Source organism: Daphnia magna, linkage group LG1 (assembly GCF_020631705.1).
Source record: "Daphnia magna isolate NIES linkage group LG1, ASM2063170v1.1, whole genome shotgun sequence".
NCBI lineage: Eukaryota > Metazoa > Arthropoda > Branchiopoda > Diplostraca > Daphniidae > Daphnia > Daphnia magna.
In genome coordinates, this window is record NC_059182.1 from 14,747,875 (window position 1) to 14,765,275 (window position 17,401).

The 17,401-nt window shown below is 38.4% G+C and overlaps 1 long non-coding RNA gene across 4 annotated transcripts; it reads right to left on the reverse strand.

Annotated features, from left to right (window-relative positions):
• Nucleotides 1-5,200: 5,200 nt before the first annotated feature.
• On the reverse strand, nt 5,201-15,975 carry LOC116917456. Of its 4 annotated transcripts, XR_006645747.1 has the most exons (6): nt 15,838-15,975; nt 14,234-14,292; nt 11,311-12,502; nt 8,945-9,033; nt 6,277-8,867; nt 5,201-6,205 (listed from the first exon to the last, which is right to left on the reverse strand). It is a non-coding gene; the product is annotated as an uncharacterized LOC116917456 (long non-coding RNA). The 4 variants fall into 4 exon arrangements; XR_004391152.2 differs by lacking the exons at nt 11,311-12,502; nt 15,838-15,975 and having other exon boundaries at nt 14,234-15,817; XR_006645741.1 differs by lacking the exons at nt 8,945-9,033; nt 15,838-15,975 and having other exon boundaries at nt 6,277-6,493; nt 14,234-15,817.
• Between the last annotated feature and the right edge of the window lie 1,426 nt (nt 15,976-17,401).

The following is a 17,401-nucleotide window of genomic DNA, read 5'->3' on the forward strand; positions in this document are numbered from 1 at the left end:
GGAATGCGACTGAAATTACATCCGGTCCGGGGTGAAGAGGGGAAGAGACCGTTATTGGAGCAGGTAAATCGATCCGATAGGGCGTTGCTCAGGTGTTGTATAACTCGGCGATTTTCATAGCAATAAACACACATACTGTACAAATATCGTAAAGAACTTCGGAAGGAAATAAACAAAAAATAGAATTAAATTTTTTGTTAACATGTAATACCTGTGTACTGGGAATTGCGATTGCATCTGATACCGGAAAGGCAAACAAAAGAGACGCCGCGGTGGGGAGACATTCCTCCGATTCACAAAGATCCGCCAGAATCGATTGTCATCCTAGCGCCGGAATTCGCCACGACGCACATATACGACAACAAAGTCGACAATCGTTTCTTTTCCGTATGTACGCCGCTATGTACATTACGTGATGTATATACAAGAGCCTTCTGCTATTGTTCCCATTGGGGTGGGCAACAGGCAAAACGTTTATAATCCGGAAAACTTGTAAAGGTAACAAAAAGGAAGAAGAAGAATACAGGTAACTCTGTGCCCACCATGTTGGGTGATCGATTAGATTTGCCGCAGAAGCTGTAGATATACAGTTCATTCACGTATATACATATATGTATATCCTACGTGGAGTTATATAGTGCTGTGGAAGATCAGCCAATTTCGTACGTAGCTCATTCTTTATCTTTTCTTGAATTGATTCAATAAGTTACACAGTGCCCTCCAGTCTCAATTTCCATCTTTCCAGACAATCTCTTCTTCTTTTTTTTTTTCTTTTTTTCTTTCAACGCACATAATAGGTCCATGTCTTCATCTTGTATATGAGATTCTTTGACAATTGTCAGTTCCACGAGAAGGCAGTGCTTTTCGCAGATCGTTTGTTATGTCCTACTATGTCATGTTGAAGCCTGGCCCTATTGAATAGTGAAATCAACACGATAAGGCATCGAAAAGAAAGACAACAAAAGGAGGCAGATAGGGTTTCGCTTGAGAGCCTTTTGTCATGGCCAGTTGACACCGGGGAATGTTTTCAAAAGATAAATTGAACACAAGCTACATGTAGTCACTTGTTTGTTAAAGCGGAGTTAAATTCGCTAGATAGATATAATACTATAGCATATAGGATTAAACCCCCCCCTCCCCCAAAAAAAAACAATTCCGGTTTGAAAGAATCCTCCCAACTAACCAAACAGGGTTTACATTCGAAATTGCATTAAGAACCTGTCAGACGGGCGCAAGGGCCATCGATCGTCACAGCGTCCACTCCCATTTGACATTTGGACCAAATCTAACAGTTCATTTCTCTTTTTCTTCTTTTTTAATAAAAGGAACGAATCCTATTCCGTTGTTAGACGTTTCATCAGAACTATGCCGGTGGTTGATTGATTGCTTTTTAGCGCACTGTCTTAATTGGTCATATAACTCCTTGTTTATGTGAGCTCACGGCTCGCAGTGCATCGCATTAAGTGTTATAAGAAGAGAGAAATGGAAATACGACGTAGTTTTAACTGCGGGCAATGCTTGACGTGACTGTAATGTTACGGTCTTATTTTTTTATTATTTGAAGTTGAGCTGTGCGCACGGGAGTCGTCTCCGAATGAGAAAACGATCTTTCTATACGGCTACTCTCTTCGACTTGATGGCCGTTTCCAACATAATTAGACATGGAACCTGTGGGCTTTATTTTAGAGAATAAAAAAAGAACAAAAAAAATCTTTTTCGGAATAAAATGAAATGATAATAAAAAGTAAAGGAGAGAGAGAAAACACCAACATTGAGGCAGTGGGAAGTTTTATTTTGAAATAGCTAGAAAAATCGTTAATTCTGTCTTGTCCTTCTCCTTTTTTTTTTATAAGATTTATGATATGCATATTCGAGTCGATAACGAGTTCTCTAACTTTATAAGGCAAACAGCTGCCCAACTCCCGCGTATGTTTCTTTATTGTTTCAATAGCTCTCTCATTCCAATTCTTTATTTTCTCGTTTTATTTCTACCTCTTTCCTAACCTTTCCCCTTCCCCCCCTTTTTCAGGTTTTTAATAGGCAAATGAGTGGCGCTTGAAAAAGGTGATTTCAACCCCCTCCACACACAAAAAAAGAAGAAGTCATTGCAGTATAGGTAGCAGCAACCGTGTTCGCTTGCACTCTGGCACTCGTTGAATGATTTGTGGAAACGAGGGAGGAGATTCCAAGCGTTATTACCATTCGATTTGCATAAAGTAGTACGGAAGATCATCTGTTAGAGATAAAACTCTGTTCGTTGGTTTAGCATTTATTTTGGTAATTTTATAGATATCCTGTACCCCTCCATGTATAGTGGCAATTCACCTTCTAGTAATTAATGCACCACCCACTTGTTTTTTGTTTTGGTGAAATATCAATTCAGCTTAAACAAATACATGGTTACAGTTAAAATGAAACGCTTGTCTCGCAAATCAAGTCTGGTAATTTGCGTTGGGCTTATCGTTTTTGAAATAAACGTAAAAAACGGATGAACAAAAAACGTTGCGCTAACAGCACATTTAATCCGTTTATTTGAAAAACGACGGCTTTGACGAGAAAAAAAATTTATTTTTTGAAATCAGCGTTTAATTTGGATTATACTGAGTGATTTTCGTCGAAATCCAGGAGATGTCATTTTTTGCGGATTTTCGCAAAAGTGGTAAGGGTATAGCCTTCCCACTTTTTCATTTTTGGCTAAATTCCAAATATAACTTAAAATACATGATTTGGATTCAAAATTGAATGAGAATCCCAAAAATCAAGTTTATTTTTACGCTGGACTTATAGTTAAAAAAAAAAAACGTAATAAACGGAAAAACAGTGTTGTTGCGCTAGCATCCCTAATTGATATAATTATTTCAAAAACGAAAGCATTGACGAGAAAAAAAATGCATTTTTTGGATTCAGCCTTTAATTTGGATTAAAATGAGTGATTTTCGTCGAAATCCAAAATATGTAATTTTTTGCCGATTTTCGCAAAAGTGGTAAGGGTATAGCCTTCCCACTTTTTCATTTTTGGCCAAATTCTAGATATACCTAAAAATACATGATTTATATTCAAAATTGAACGACAATTGCAAAAATCAGCTTCGTTTTTACGTGGAGCTTGTGGTTTTTGAATTATTCGTATTAAAAGCGGTTGGGCTGAAACCACTTTTATTGCGTTATTCTCAAAAATTGCATAACTGAAGGGAAAACTATTATTTTATATGGATCAGCTCCCAATTCGGTTATATTTGGTTAAGTTTTATCGAATTGCAACTCAAAATTTTAAGCCCAACTTTTAACGGAAAAACAAGGTTAAGAAATAAGCCCGCGACAAAATAAGCCCGACGTTTACATAAGAAAGTTTGATTTTAAAAACATATAAATAGCTATAAAAATATATGATTTAGAATTGAAATTTAACAAAGATTATGAAAATTGACTTTGTTTTTGCATACAATCTACAGTTTTTGGGTGATTCGAATTAAAAGAGGTTGCACATAAACCAACCTTTGATTACGTTTTATTCAAAAACTATACACAATAAAGGGAAAACTAATGTCTAATCCGGAATCGACCTTCAAGTTTGATTATAATTGGTGATTTTCATCGATATCCAAGAGATGTCATTTTTTGCGGATTTTCGCAAAAGTGGTAAGGGTATAGCCTTCCCACTTTTTCATTTTTGACTAAATTCTAGATATAACTTAAAATACATGATTTCTATTCAAAATTGAATAAAAATCCCGAAAATCAAGTTTATTTTTACGATGGACTTATATTTTTTGAAATAAACGTAATAAACAAAAGAACAAAAATCGTTGTGCTAACAGCCCTCTTGATCCGTTTATTTAAAAAACGACAGCTTTCACGAGAAAATCAATGGATTTTTTAAAATCAGCGTTTAATTTTGATTATACTGAGTGATTTTCGTCGAAATCCAGGAGATGTCGCTTTTTGCAGATTTTGACAAAAGTGGTAAGGGTATAGCCTTCCCACTTTTTCATTTTTGCCTAAAATCTAGATATAGCTAAAAGTACATGATTTCGATTCAAAATTGAATGAAAATCACGAAAATCAGTTTCGTTTTTACGTGGGACTTGTAGTTAAAAAAAAAAGTTATAAACGGAAAAACAGTGTTGTTGCGCTAGCATCCCCAATTGATCCAATTATTTCAAAAACGAAAGCATTGACGAGAAAACAAATGAATTTTTTGAAATCAGCATTCAATTTGGATTAAAATGAGTGATTTTCGTCGAAATCCAAAAGATGTCATTTTTTGCGGATTTTCGCAAAAGTGGTAAGGGTATAGCCTTCCCACTTTTTCATTTTTGGCTAAAATCTAGATATAGCCAAAAGTACATGATTTCGACTTAAAATTGAATGAAAATCACGAAAATCAAGTTTATTTTTACGATGGGCATATAGTTTGTGAAATAAACGTAAAAAACAGAAGAATAATGTTGTTGCACCAACAGCCCCTTTTGGTCCGTTTATTTCAATAAACGACTGTTGCTGGGAGAGAACGAATGATTTTATTGAAATCAGAGTTTTATTTTGATTATACTGAGTGATTTTTATTTTTAATTTTGTTTTTATTTCGGTTTTATAGTTTACGAGTTGTTGAAATTTAAAAAGGCTGCGCTTCTAGCCCTTTATTCCGTTTTATTCAAAAACCGCTTCATTGGCGGAAAAACTAACGTTTTATTCCGAATCAGCGTTCAATTTTGGTTCTAGCAGGTTAAGTTTAATCAAATCCCAAGCCAAAATTGTAAGCCCAGCTTTTTGTACATAAAGTCGGGCTTAAATTCGGGTTGTTTTGGTTTTTGCTAAAACATAAATACAGCAAACTATGCATCATTTAGAGGCTAAACTGAACACTGATCATGAAAATAAAGTCTGTTTTTGTGTTTGACTTGTAATTTTTGAAATAAACGTATAATATAACGTACGTTTAACAATAAAAGGCACCATTATTTTCGTGCTCCGCTTGCAAATGCAACTCTATTTCTCCTATTTATTTTAGTTTACGTATATAGTTAGAACTTTGCACACCTGGATAAGACGAGACTATTGCTATTTCACTAATTATGCAATAGATTTTCTTTGTTTTCGTATTATTGTATGCCCATATCCCAATCTACTTACTTGACAGCTCCCTCCTGAATATCAAAACAAATGAAAATGAAGTAACGAAAAACACGAGAATATCATGTAAATGGAGGAAATGAATCAGACAGCCAGCGTTTATTTTATTCAAAAACAGTATGCTACATGAAAGGAAGTCAAAATCAGGAATATTATGACATTACCACATGTCTATATAATTAGGACGTCCTCTCTCTTCCTCACTCGATTCCTATACGTGAACATTAAACAAAAAAATGTCTATGAATGATGACCGAAGCCCTTTCAGAATTTTCCAACATTGGTAAAAAGAGGAGGAACGGATATACATAGACGTAAAGGGCGGAGACTAATTGGTATCTTTGTGCTGCTACGATTCGTGATTGACGCGGCTGGAAGACATTCCGGACGTGGGAATTGGAGGAGTCCGCCTTTGAATATGTTTTCACTGTACTACGCGTTTTTCTTTTCTTTTTTTTTTTTAAATATACGATTACGCAGAGATGACGTCACTTCCTCCGGTTTGTTCCCAATTTGCGCCGGCCACGAAACACGCGCCCGCAAAGTCAAATAAATAAAAAATCAACAACAACAACAAAAAATCAGATGGGCTGTGAGAGACTTTTTGAACAGCCAATTTACGTAATGGGCTCATTTACATTTTTTTTGCTGCTGCTCCTGCGTGCGGTCTGCGTCTGGTAGACTTTTTAGAGAGGCGTGCCGATGGTATACCGATCGTCGTTCACGTTCCTATGGATCTCGCCGACGCACTAGAACGCCGCTCACAGTGTAACCCAATAATCGCTGCCCGTTTATAGGCTCCGGCGGGCGATTGTGTGAAGTGAACGGAAACATCGTGAGAGGCATTTTCTTTTTTCTCTTTCATTTCAAGTTTTGCCTGCATATTTTCTCTTCGCTCGCGCGTGTGTCTCGAGTTTCACGCAGCCCTCTTTGCGGGTGTCACGCTCCCCTTTCTCTTGGTATACGGCCACCCCCGCGCAACAATGAACGCAGATATTTTACATACGATACATGGGACGTAGACATACAGCCGAGCAGAAAGAAGAGACTTCGATATCAGAAGAAAATAATCCTGGAACATAAAAAAAACAACAACAGAAAAATCAAAATAAATCGAAGATTTAAGTAGCTGTTTGTCTTTACCTTTTTATTAGTAATTTTCTTGTTTGGCATTGGTGGCGCCGGGTTGTGTGAATCGAAGCCGCTTGTCCTTCGTTATTACAGTGTCGTGTTGTTGGTTGGTTGTTATTTGCCTAGTTACAATGTTCCTTGTCGCCTCCAACGAAATGACCGATCATAACTTTCTCTGGCCGCTTTTTTTATTCAGTTTTCCAAAGGAGGTTCACACTATCAGCGCAATCTATCACGAAAAAGGCAGCCATAAAAATAAAACAAACAAGAGAACGCAGATACCATCCATCAAAGCAATTCGAAAATAATTCATCGTTGTTGCGTTTATCATTGAAGGATCGTGTCGCCATTGTTGCGTGCAGATCGCTACGACATAGTCGCCAAATTACATCACACACACACACAAACACACACACAAAACTACAAAAAGATAAAATGGATCGTCTGGAACTTTAGTTAATTCCAAGAATTCCAAAACTTTATGCAGTTGTTTTGTTTTTTCCTCTCCTTTATTACGCAAACAAAGAAAGAGAAACGAACAGGTGACCTTAATTACACCGTGCTGTTCTTGTTCGGGCCCCTCCTCTTCGTGTAACTCAAACAAGTTAGCCGTATCATTGTAAAACAAAGAAAAAGTCAGCTGGTTAAAAGCGGATGTCAATGGATCAACAGTTGACACGTCTATTGTAGCCTAATAAGCGTCCCGTGTTTTGTTCTTTAAAATTATTATACAAATGAGCAGGTTACATCCTTTTGCTCCTCCTTTTCCATCTATACACGTTTTTGTGTTTCCATATGGTTGTCGGAATCTAATATAGTAATAATAATCTATCGTTCGTCGGCGATTTTTGGCGTTGACGGTGAACTATGATGTTCGTGTCCATAGATCATCGCGTGTTCCGCACAAAGTGTGTGTGTGTGTGTCTCGAACACACTGTTATCTCTTTCTTTTTTTCGCTCGGCAGAACAACAGAGTCGATCCAGCGCGCGCGCGCGCGCGGATTATATCCATTTAACTTCTCGATGTTTATAGTTGCGTGTTGCGTGCGTGGTAATTTCATTCTCGACGAGGATCTATACTATCAAAAAGAATTTATATGTTTTAAACATTTTATACCCGCAACCGAGGATGGGCAAAGATACAGCAGGATACGAGGAAGGCGGGCTTTGCGATATACCTATACCCCCGCACTTATTGTGGTCGAATAAAAACAAAGAAAACATCACTATAGAGCGCATACTTTTATGCTATAGCGGACACGCCTCGATAATTGCAGTCAGTTTGACTTGCCACAATCCAGAATGAAGAGGATGTGGGTCGGGAATTTTCTTTAGAGGGGGTGGGGGAGGGGGGCAGTCTTATGTATATACACATATCTGTATAGTGTATATGCTCCTGACTTTTAAAAACTGGTAGATGTATGATTATAAAACGGTTGCCTTTTGCTGTTCTCTCATTCTTTATAGAAAGGAGGAGAACAAAAACAAAAAAAAAAAACTGGCTGACTATATACCGCGAGTTATGCCGACTGGAAAAAATTACTAGTTTCGGTCATTCTTTGCCAGTTTCTCATCCGAAAGAGATGAGAGGGAAACTGGAAAAAACACACAAACGCTTTCCCATTCTCCAACCTCTCTGCTTTTTACAGTTTTCTGATTCTCTTTTGAGTGGATGTGTCGAATCACGGTCGACTTGGCTTCTGGCCGGTCTCTTGCGGACACACACGGCGCAACACGAGGAATGTTGCCCTCTTTGTTGTTTCCGTATTTGTTTCAATCTTCAAATCAAATCGATCGATACATAAACACCAACTCATTTTCGCGCGATTGAATATTAGATTCACATAAACACACAACAGCAGTTGGTTTTTTTATTCGAACAACCAAATTTGTAAGCCGCGCAGCTGATGATTTTCAAATCTCCCCAAAAAAATGAATGCGTAGGTGGAATAATAAAACGATAGGAACAACAAATTCACTCGCACTCTGTTGTTCTGTCCCTTCTTTTCCGTTTTCCACTTTGAAAATCTGATGATGTTCCCGTGGTGCGGGAGATTCTCTCCTACATGTTGCGACAGCATGGGGTCAAGCATGCAAGGGATTTTGTTTTTTTTCTCACATCCCTGTGCGTTTCACCCTCCACCTACCCCCACACTCTGCATGATTTCCGCTTTATTAAAAATCCCTAAGCATAGGGGAATTTTTTTCTTCTCTTTTTTTTTGAATATTACAAAAGACTTAACGTGAAGTAATTAAAAATGGGGAGGGAAGCTTTCTAATAAGGAAAACTGTTTCGAAGAGAAATATAAAGAAGGTCAGCGATGACGAGGTCACGCGGTCGTCGATGACACATGGCATCGTCCCGTTGTCGGATTTCCATGGCGACATTCCAGAGCATTTCTCAGATGGTTATCCCGGGGCGCCGACTTTTTGTGTGTGTGTAGGTCCGTTGTCCCAGTGAATACGAAAGAAGAAGAAGAAGAAAAGGGAAACAACATGTAATATATAAAGAAAGCGCGAGCCGATCTTCGTCGTCGTCGGTAGATTACCATCTCACAAGAGGTGAAACAACAAAAAGAAAAAGAAAACCTTTTCTGTTCCAACTTTGAGCCGTGGAGGGAAACGAAAGAAAAAAAGTCACACAAATGAAATCTAGAAACAAAAAACAGGAGAGACGCACGGTATTCAATAGTTCTCCGGGTGCAAAATCAGGTTGACGACAGCACGAAAAAAACAATCGCCTACTTTCTTTCGCCTAAGGTGAAACACCTTCATTTAAAAAAAATAATAAAATAAAATAAAATACGGGCATGAGTTACGTAATGATAAATTACGAAAAGAAAAAAGCAGCTTAAGGGCGGAAAGTATCGGAACTATTTTTTAAACAAAGAGGTGAAACGCTAGTGGGGAATTGTATGAAAGAGGAGGACGATGATGTTGAAGAAAAAAACATTTTGATATAAAAATAATAATAAAAAAAAAAATCCGTGCATTGATGAATTTCTCTAAAGTATCCAAAACAAAAAAAAAAAGAATGAAAAGAAAAAGGAGGATCTAAAGAAGAAGCTGAAATGGAATGCCAGAAACAGTTTTTTTTTTTCTTTTCGAATATTCCGGCATTCCGTTGGTTTGGATTCCAACGGGCGGCGCTGCCGGTTGGAAGGCGACGGGCACGGACGTGGGAGGTTAAAAAAAAGAAAGAAAGAAATTTATTTATCAACTATTTTCTTTTTTGTTTCGATAAAAATAAAAAAATTGGTAACTTAAGCGGTTCACCGCATGTGGGGGAGGCGTCGACTGTGTGTCACTGAACTGACCCTCACGCGGATACACACCTTTTTTTTTTTTCTCTCTTCATTTTTATTCCTCCCTCTCCCACCGTGATAATGGCACTCACCGAAAACCTATTGTATAGTCGTCATCCTTTCTTTCCTATTATTCTTCTTTCTTTTCTTTTAAAGCGAAAAGAATCAAAGGAAAAATATACCTGGTGGCCTATTGAATTAAGTAATATTATTTTATTTTTTTGATTTTTCCAAATTCTTTTTTTTTTTTTTTTCAAAGCCTTTTAAACTTTGGTCTTTTAAATGGTTCGTTGGTGGACACACCAGATGGCTGAAGAATGCCATGAATCTGGCAGAGGGGGGATATTAAATACATGTACACCGCAACAACATTCTACGTTGGTTAAAAATATTTTTTTTGTTTGAAAGCTAAAAGACCACGGTGAAAGGGGTTCCTTCTCTCCTCCAATTAAAGTCGGTAATATTTCCCCCCTTTTTTTTTTTAATAAAAAAAAAGAAAAAAGAAAAGGATTCCATGACAAGAGCTGCTGGCCAGGGTGCGGCTCTCCCGGTGTGGGCGCTAATACACATAAGAAAACTAGAGGAATCTGTTGCAAGTTGGGAACGGACACAAATCCGCTGTTACATAAATAAAGGCCGCCTTCTTAGCAACTGCTTTGGCGCCTTGCATATCAATGCAACCGTGAACGTGTTTTCCTTCCTTTTCACCTCAACTTAATGGGGGGAAGATGTTTAAAGAGATGGAGGGGGGTGCTATTATTTAAAGAAAAGAAAAATCAACTATGATTTATTCATACTGTATCTATATATATATAAGAAAATAAGAAGCAACAAGTGTGCCCGCCTAAATTTCCCTAGTACTAACAACACGCAGTTGTATAGGTCTATAAGTATAGAGGAGCATCGTGTACGCGTTCTTCACCCTGCGGCCCGCCAGTTTGTGGAACGCTAGGAATGTTTCGGCCCTCGAGGCAATATGCACTTGTCGGGAATTATGTGTGTCTGAGTGTACAAGAACAGCTTTTTTTTTTTTTTCTTCCCTTTAATTCTCTTATAAAAGGAAAGAAGAATATAGGAGCGGGGTCTGTGGGGGAGTGAAACAATGAACATTCCTCTTTGGATATTTTGATGTTGTACGAGTTAACTTGTATGGTATATACCACTAGCGAGATGTGGCAGGTGAACTACACGCAAATTCGTAAGGTGTCATCGAGTGAAACTTGTAAAACTGGTGCAGATCTGACGTTATCTGTACTACAATTAAACAGAGACTGGCGAATTAGTTTTAAGATTGGGGTGTAAACAAATCCTCTGAATGTTACACGAAATCCAAAGAAAATGGAGTTATGTTTATAGGATTCAAGAGGCGTAAACATTTCGCTCCTGGAACGCAGAAAACATTGCAGGGACGATCCTTAAAAAAACAAAACAAAACAACAACCCTGAATTGCAAAGAGTGATGATGAATATGCTCGACGAAATGAAGGGCGGATTCGAAACGGCCAGAGGAGGCGATCCGGCAAGTGAAAATAGCCCAGATACAGATTTTTCCACCTCATCCGCAATTGCTGGGTTGTTTGTTGTTGACACAGCAACTATCCACCACTCCGACACACCTCTTGTGAGAGCATATACAGTATACGTTCCAGAATAATAATAACAACCGAAAATCATCGGCCAGGGAAGCATAAAGGGGTGGTGGAAAATCGAAGGGGTGTGCCGAGACGGGTCCATGTATTACCTTTTTGGGGGTCCCGCAAGAAGGTATAAGATCCATCCTATTTTGCTCCCCTTTTTTTTAGTTTTCTTGCACCGATGCCCTTAACCAAAACTTGCACTCCCATCCCCCATGGTTAGACAAGCATTTTTTTTTTTTTTTTAAGTTGAACGATTGCCAATAATTTGCAGGTTCTGGATCACCAGCAGCACTAAAGAAAAATACTGTGTTCTGTTTTTTTCAAGTTCCCGGGGGGCGTTACTTGTACCGAAACACTCCCATTGCTGTCCCATCTTTATATGCCGCACCTGCACTACCCCAGACCTCTCTCTCTCTCGCTCATCCAGTGCAGAAATGTAACCAACCTACTCCGGCTATATAATTTGGCCATCGTCGAAAAAAAAAAAGGTGGGAGGGGGTTAAAAACAAAAAAATGTAGGATTTTCTTTTATCTCTTTGAAAAAAAAAAGATAAAGGGGTTACTTGAGGAGGAGATGGAGGGAAGAAATCCAATCACGTGTTTTTCTATAACGGCGAACAATATCGGAACAATTTGGCAATGTTTTGCGGAGGCAATCCGTGCCGCCCACAATCCTTCATTTTTATTGTTCTAAAAAATTGTTATTCGCCATTTCAAAACTACAGTCTAATTTAATTTAATAACAATCTTTATAAAAAAGTTTCCCCCTTTTTTCTTTCTCCGTGACTTTCTCCCCCACCCAAATCCTACACGTAGGCCATTTACCTGGTGCACTTGAAGCAAAAAAAAAATAGCTCGTCTTTTGTTTCGATATTCCATAAAAAAAAATGAGAAAACGATTCGATTTCCAACTTTTTTATTTTGTCTTTGTTCGAACGAAAATTTCTTTCTTTTGTGTGTGTGTCTATATTTAGAAACATTTCCTTGCGGCTCTTGATTGCGAACGAGAAAATGAATGATTGGATTTTGGGTTGGTATCCCAGATAATAATAATAAAAAAAAAAAAAAGGGAAAAGAAACAGAACAGGGAAAAGGAATGAAAAAAAAAAAAAAAGATGATGGGGGCACTGTGTAGTTACGTCGGAGAAAAATCTTCCAACGCAGGCAAAGGACATCCTGCTGTGCTGGAAAATCAACCTCGTGTGTGTGCGCACTGGTGGTGGCTTTTTCGGTGTTTTTAATCTCTTTTTCTTTTACTCCCAACAAGATCTTCCTTTCAAATAAAATATACTTTCCCTGAAAAAAAAAAAGAAAAGGAAAAAGGTGATGGTTTTTCTTATCTCCAGTTACGTCATAACCAGCAGACGTTTGCTACGTCAACCAGCCGTGTGTCATCTTATCCGTTACAAGACCTCCCGAAAAAAAAAAAGGAAAAATGCCTCACTTTCCCGCGTGTTGCGTTGTCTGTCACGATTTTTGTTTTTACTTCCACCATCTTTTTTTTTCCAGCAATGTCTGCAGTAATTCAATTTGCCTTTCCGCACCTCCCCGCTGTCCGTCGTTTATCGATAACAATCGGCCAAGCGTGATTTGTGAGTCCCGCTCCAGTTATGAACAAGTCATTACACCACCGCCGTTCTATACGTGTTATGACTATCGGACTTTATTCGTTGTGGCTCTTCAGACAATGGCAAAAAATGTGGGCAAATAGCAAACGAAAGAAAAAAACATGGGAGAGAAGTGTGGGGTGCGTATAGGAAATGTCGTTTACTCCAATACGTTTGGTTGGAACGCCGCCGTTTACACAGCGTCTGCTTCACGTCACGAGTTTTCAGTGCGTTCCGACAGTTTGGGGCACGTTATCAGTCGACGACACGGCACTTTTCAAAAGAGAGACGCTACGTGGCTTTTTCTATTTTTCCTTTTTTTGGTCGACGACATCCCGCAAATTGGGCACCGAGATAGCGGGAGTGTGTAGGGAGGGAGAAAGAGAGTGACAGAACAAACGATTTTGAACCGACCGGAAAGAGGAGTTGTAAAAATATACAGTAAAAGTAGCTAACTATTTCCTTTAGCCAGGGCGACACTTTCAACCACAAAATAAAAATCGACAAACCACTTAGAACTTTATGTCAAAGATACGCCGCCTTGCATTAGTGGCTGATTGCAGCTAATTATTGCCAAACATCTTGACCAAGTGGAGCCCTAAAGGTAAATTCATAATAATGAGTTTTAAACAAAAGGAACGAAACAGTTTCGTTAGCCAAGAAGAAAAAAAAAACAAAGTTCTCATTAAATCGAAGGGTTTCTTGCGGGTATTTTGCCTATCGAATCTCCTCAGGGTCGTTTCAACAGGTGTGTTGCGTGATTATTATTTATTTTTTTGGGTGTGTGTAGCTCCTGGACGCAAACTAAAGATATCAACTGACATACCAAAATGACAATAAGTTAATTTTGCTAATATTATGCTGATGTTGTCCAGTTGTAAATTGAGCACACCCAAAAAAAAAAAAACAAAAATAGGGCTAATGAGCTAAACATTGTTTTGCACTCAACGGATCTTCTTGCAAAACATTGGACGATGCAGCTACCTAAAAAAGCATGCATAATTATACAACAAATCATCGGAGAATTTGAATATGCACGTTCGACGTTGACGAGCGTATATAGCCGGCTAGCATTCAACTATAATTAACCTGGGTGAACTGGTCTAAGAGGCAACTCGATTTAAAAGGACCCTCTTCTTCTGTCCATCAGCTGACCGAAATAAATCAGAAACAAAAATAGAAGAGAGATACGATATTTAAACAAAAATCTTGGAAAAAAAAAATATAGAAAAGAACCCAGTCACCATTTGAAATAAGAAAAAATAAAAAAAGACTCTTCTATATTATACATCTCCCCCCCTCTCTTCTTGTTGATATTCTTCTCGGGGCTCGCGTGCGGCATGCAAAAGAAGGGAGAATTCCAACACGCTTGTACAGTAGACAGCAAAGAAAGAGAAAGAAAAAAATTTTTTTTTCTTACCTTTGTCTTGTGTGTTCTGTGTGCCACGTCGTCTCCATTTTTCTTTCTCTGTCCAAAATCTTTTTTCAAGGAAAATATAAAAAAATAAAAATAAAGGTGACTCTCTTGTATAAACAAGACGGTGAGGGGAGGAAGAAAAAAAAAAGGAGAGAGCCGAACTGTTTTTTTTTTTTTTTGGTTTTCTTCTTCTTTTTTGGGCGAAGATTTCATAACCAAATAGTCATGCAAACACAGACGGGCAGAGGGACAAGCGGGCCACGCATACATAGCACGACGACGTCAACTTTCTCGAACCTCATCACAAGTTCTCTCTCGAAGCACTTGTCATGTAGGCAAAACACAAACAGAACAATCGGTGACCTGTTGCCGCTCCGTTTAAAATGACGCTTTAAAAATGTAAAAAAAAAAAATAAAATCTAAAATCTATTTTTACCTTTGCGACACGAAAAAAAAAAACTAAAATGGAGATGGTACATTTAGAATCCGAATTAAAAAAAAAAACGCAGAGTGTTAACGCAAAAAGTCTAATAGTTTTCCAAAGGTGAAATGGCCAAAAGGATCGGGAACGTGCGCAACTAAATATTTTATTTCAGTTTTTTTTTAAATAAATGTAAGAAGTAAAGTAGAAAAAAAAAGGAGCCTCATTCCCTTTTTTTTTTCCTTTTTTCAGCGTCATTAAAAGTCAATTATTGCCATTATCGTATACGACCGCCACCGCTCGCAGAGCCAAAGCGATAGAAGGTAAAGGTAGTTGAGTTGACCTGCGGCGCCCGCACCTACGGCAGCAACAAGTTTTTAACAGCAGCAGAAGCACATCATCATACCACATTACGCCGCAAGTTCTTTTTCTCGATGGCGTATAGGTGTTTTTTAATGTCGCCCTTCTCTCTCTCTCTGTGCCTCTTTTCTTTTTTTTCCTTTCCTCGTGTTTAGAGTTGTTTTTTTTCCTTTTTTTTAACGACCTCAAACCCCAACGTGGTCTCTGAGGTTACTTGCCTTTCTCTTCGTCGTCTATTTGTTCTCTCTCCATCGTCCCACCGAAACGTCTTATCGTCAAGTCTTCTCGGCTTCGTTGCGTGTGTGTCTAGATTCAACACACATCCTGATTTTTCTTTTCTCGCTCTTATGTATATTCTCGTTCCTCGTGTGTTAAAAAAAAAAGCCACCCAAAAGAAAACAGAGCCTTTTTTGTTGATTTTTCGTGCGGAAAGCCCCACGAAGAAATCCTAATATTTCTATACGAAAAGAAGAACATTTGCGTGTATGTCTTCTTGGTTTTCCGCAAAAAAATAAAAGGCTTTACAACTCAACAAAAAAAAAAAAAGGTATTCAGAGTTGTTTTGTGTGTGTTTTTCTCTTCTTTGGAGGGTAGGTTATATAGCTCCATTTGGGTTTGACACAAGAGTCAAACGCTGCTCGGTGGCAAGCTGTACACAAAACGAAGATAACAGCACCGAGGAAGAAAAGACGCTGTTAGGCTCGGCTAACTAAACGAAAAAAAAAACACCCGCAACTCAACACGACCAGTAAAAATCGGTCGTTAAAAACATAGCCCCTCAAAATGTAAAAATAAAAAAAGATGGGGTGGAAAAAAGAATGTTTACCCGCGCTTGAAAACTCTTAAAAGTTCAGCCCAGAAATGCAAAGAAATAATTTCTAGAAAAAAAAAAAATATTTTTAAAGAAGAGAAAAAAAAAACAAGACTCCATTTGGAACACGTATATGTGGTGGTGAATGTTGCCGAGAACTGCGACGACTAGCGCAAACGAACAAAGACAAGAACAGAAAAAAAGGAAAAAGGAATTGAGCAGATTAGATCGGCTTATTTCGCATGGCGAAACAGACGATTGATGGTTTTCTTTTTCCATCATGAAAGATCAAAGATATGTTACACATCCACTGCTGTGTGTTTGCCTGCCATTTGTTTTGTTTTTTCCCCGAGAATTTTTTCGAGGGAAATGAAACTCAAAAAAGAAAAAAAGGACAAAAAAAAAAAGACATGGAGTTTGCTCGTTCAGGTGGAAGCTCACGCACGCAAAGAGTCGGCGACGGTTGCGCATGTCGGACACACAGAAAATGGTAGGAATGAAGAAAAAAAAAATAAAGTCTTGGAATAAGTCGAAGCCATTAGTCTCTTCTTGTTTCTGGACTGCCGCTCAAGCGCCTCTTTGCATATACGCTCTCTTCATTCCTCTTACGTATGGAGGGTCAACATTGAGACAGTTGGGAAATGCACCGACGGGCTTCCCGGCTATTATTTATATAAATCACGATAAATAAAACAGACGCACTGCTGACTCTTCGGCTGACATCACGCATTCAATGCGGGAAACAATTCTGCGTAGCAACCATTCCGACTTTAACCATTTGTATTTTTTTTTTTTAAGAGACAACTTTTTGTTGGGTGTAAAAAAAAATATATATAAAAAGCGTACACGAATATATCACAACTCATTTGCCTCCTCCTCCTCACATGTGCGCACACAGAGGCAAAATATAAAAAAAAGAATGATGCGAGCTGCATACCAATGCCAGCTGCTTTTTCTTTTGCTATATCACAAACGAAGGGCGAAGGTAAAAAAAAAACGGTAGAAAGGCAACTAGACCTAACATACCCAAAAAAAAATGACGTGGATACTGAACTTCTTAGACGTGCATATTTCTATAGTCGATCTCACGAATAGTGCAGGTAAAAAAAATATATATACGTTAGTCTCTTTTCTAGAATTATTTTATTTTTTTTGCCACTGCTTTTATTACAGTTTGGTGCTTGGGTTCTCTCTCTCTTCTTTTATATTGTGGGTACGTCTCTTCTTCTTGCTATTCACAGTGAAGAGAGATACCAGTATACATATATGTATAAGGTAGCCGCCATGATGGGGCTGGGCTGCTGTAACACCGAAATGGAAGAAGAAGAAGAAGAAGAAGAGAGAAAAAAAATCAAAGGAGGAAAGAGAAAAGAACTCGTGTGTGTCTGTTACGTTGGCATGTCGCAGGTAGATACGCCAGAGGGTTCCTCTAACGCTCTGCATGTGTGTGTAAGGGCTCCCAGGTAGTAGTCAAGAAAAAAAGATGGAGAGGGGGGGGAATAAAAAGAAGGAAGAGGGGAGACGGGAGGTGATGTGGTAGCTCGCAATAAGAGGGCAGAAAACACAGGTAAGAAGGAGA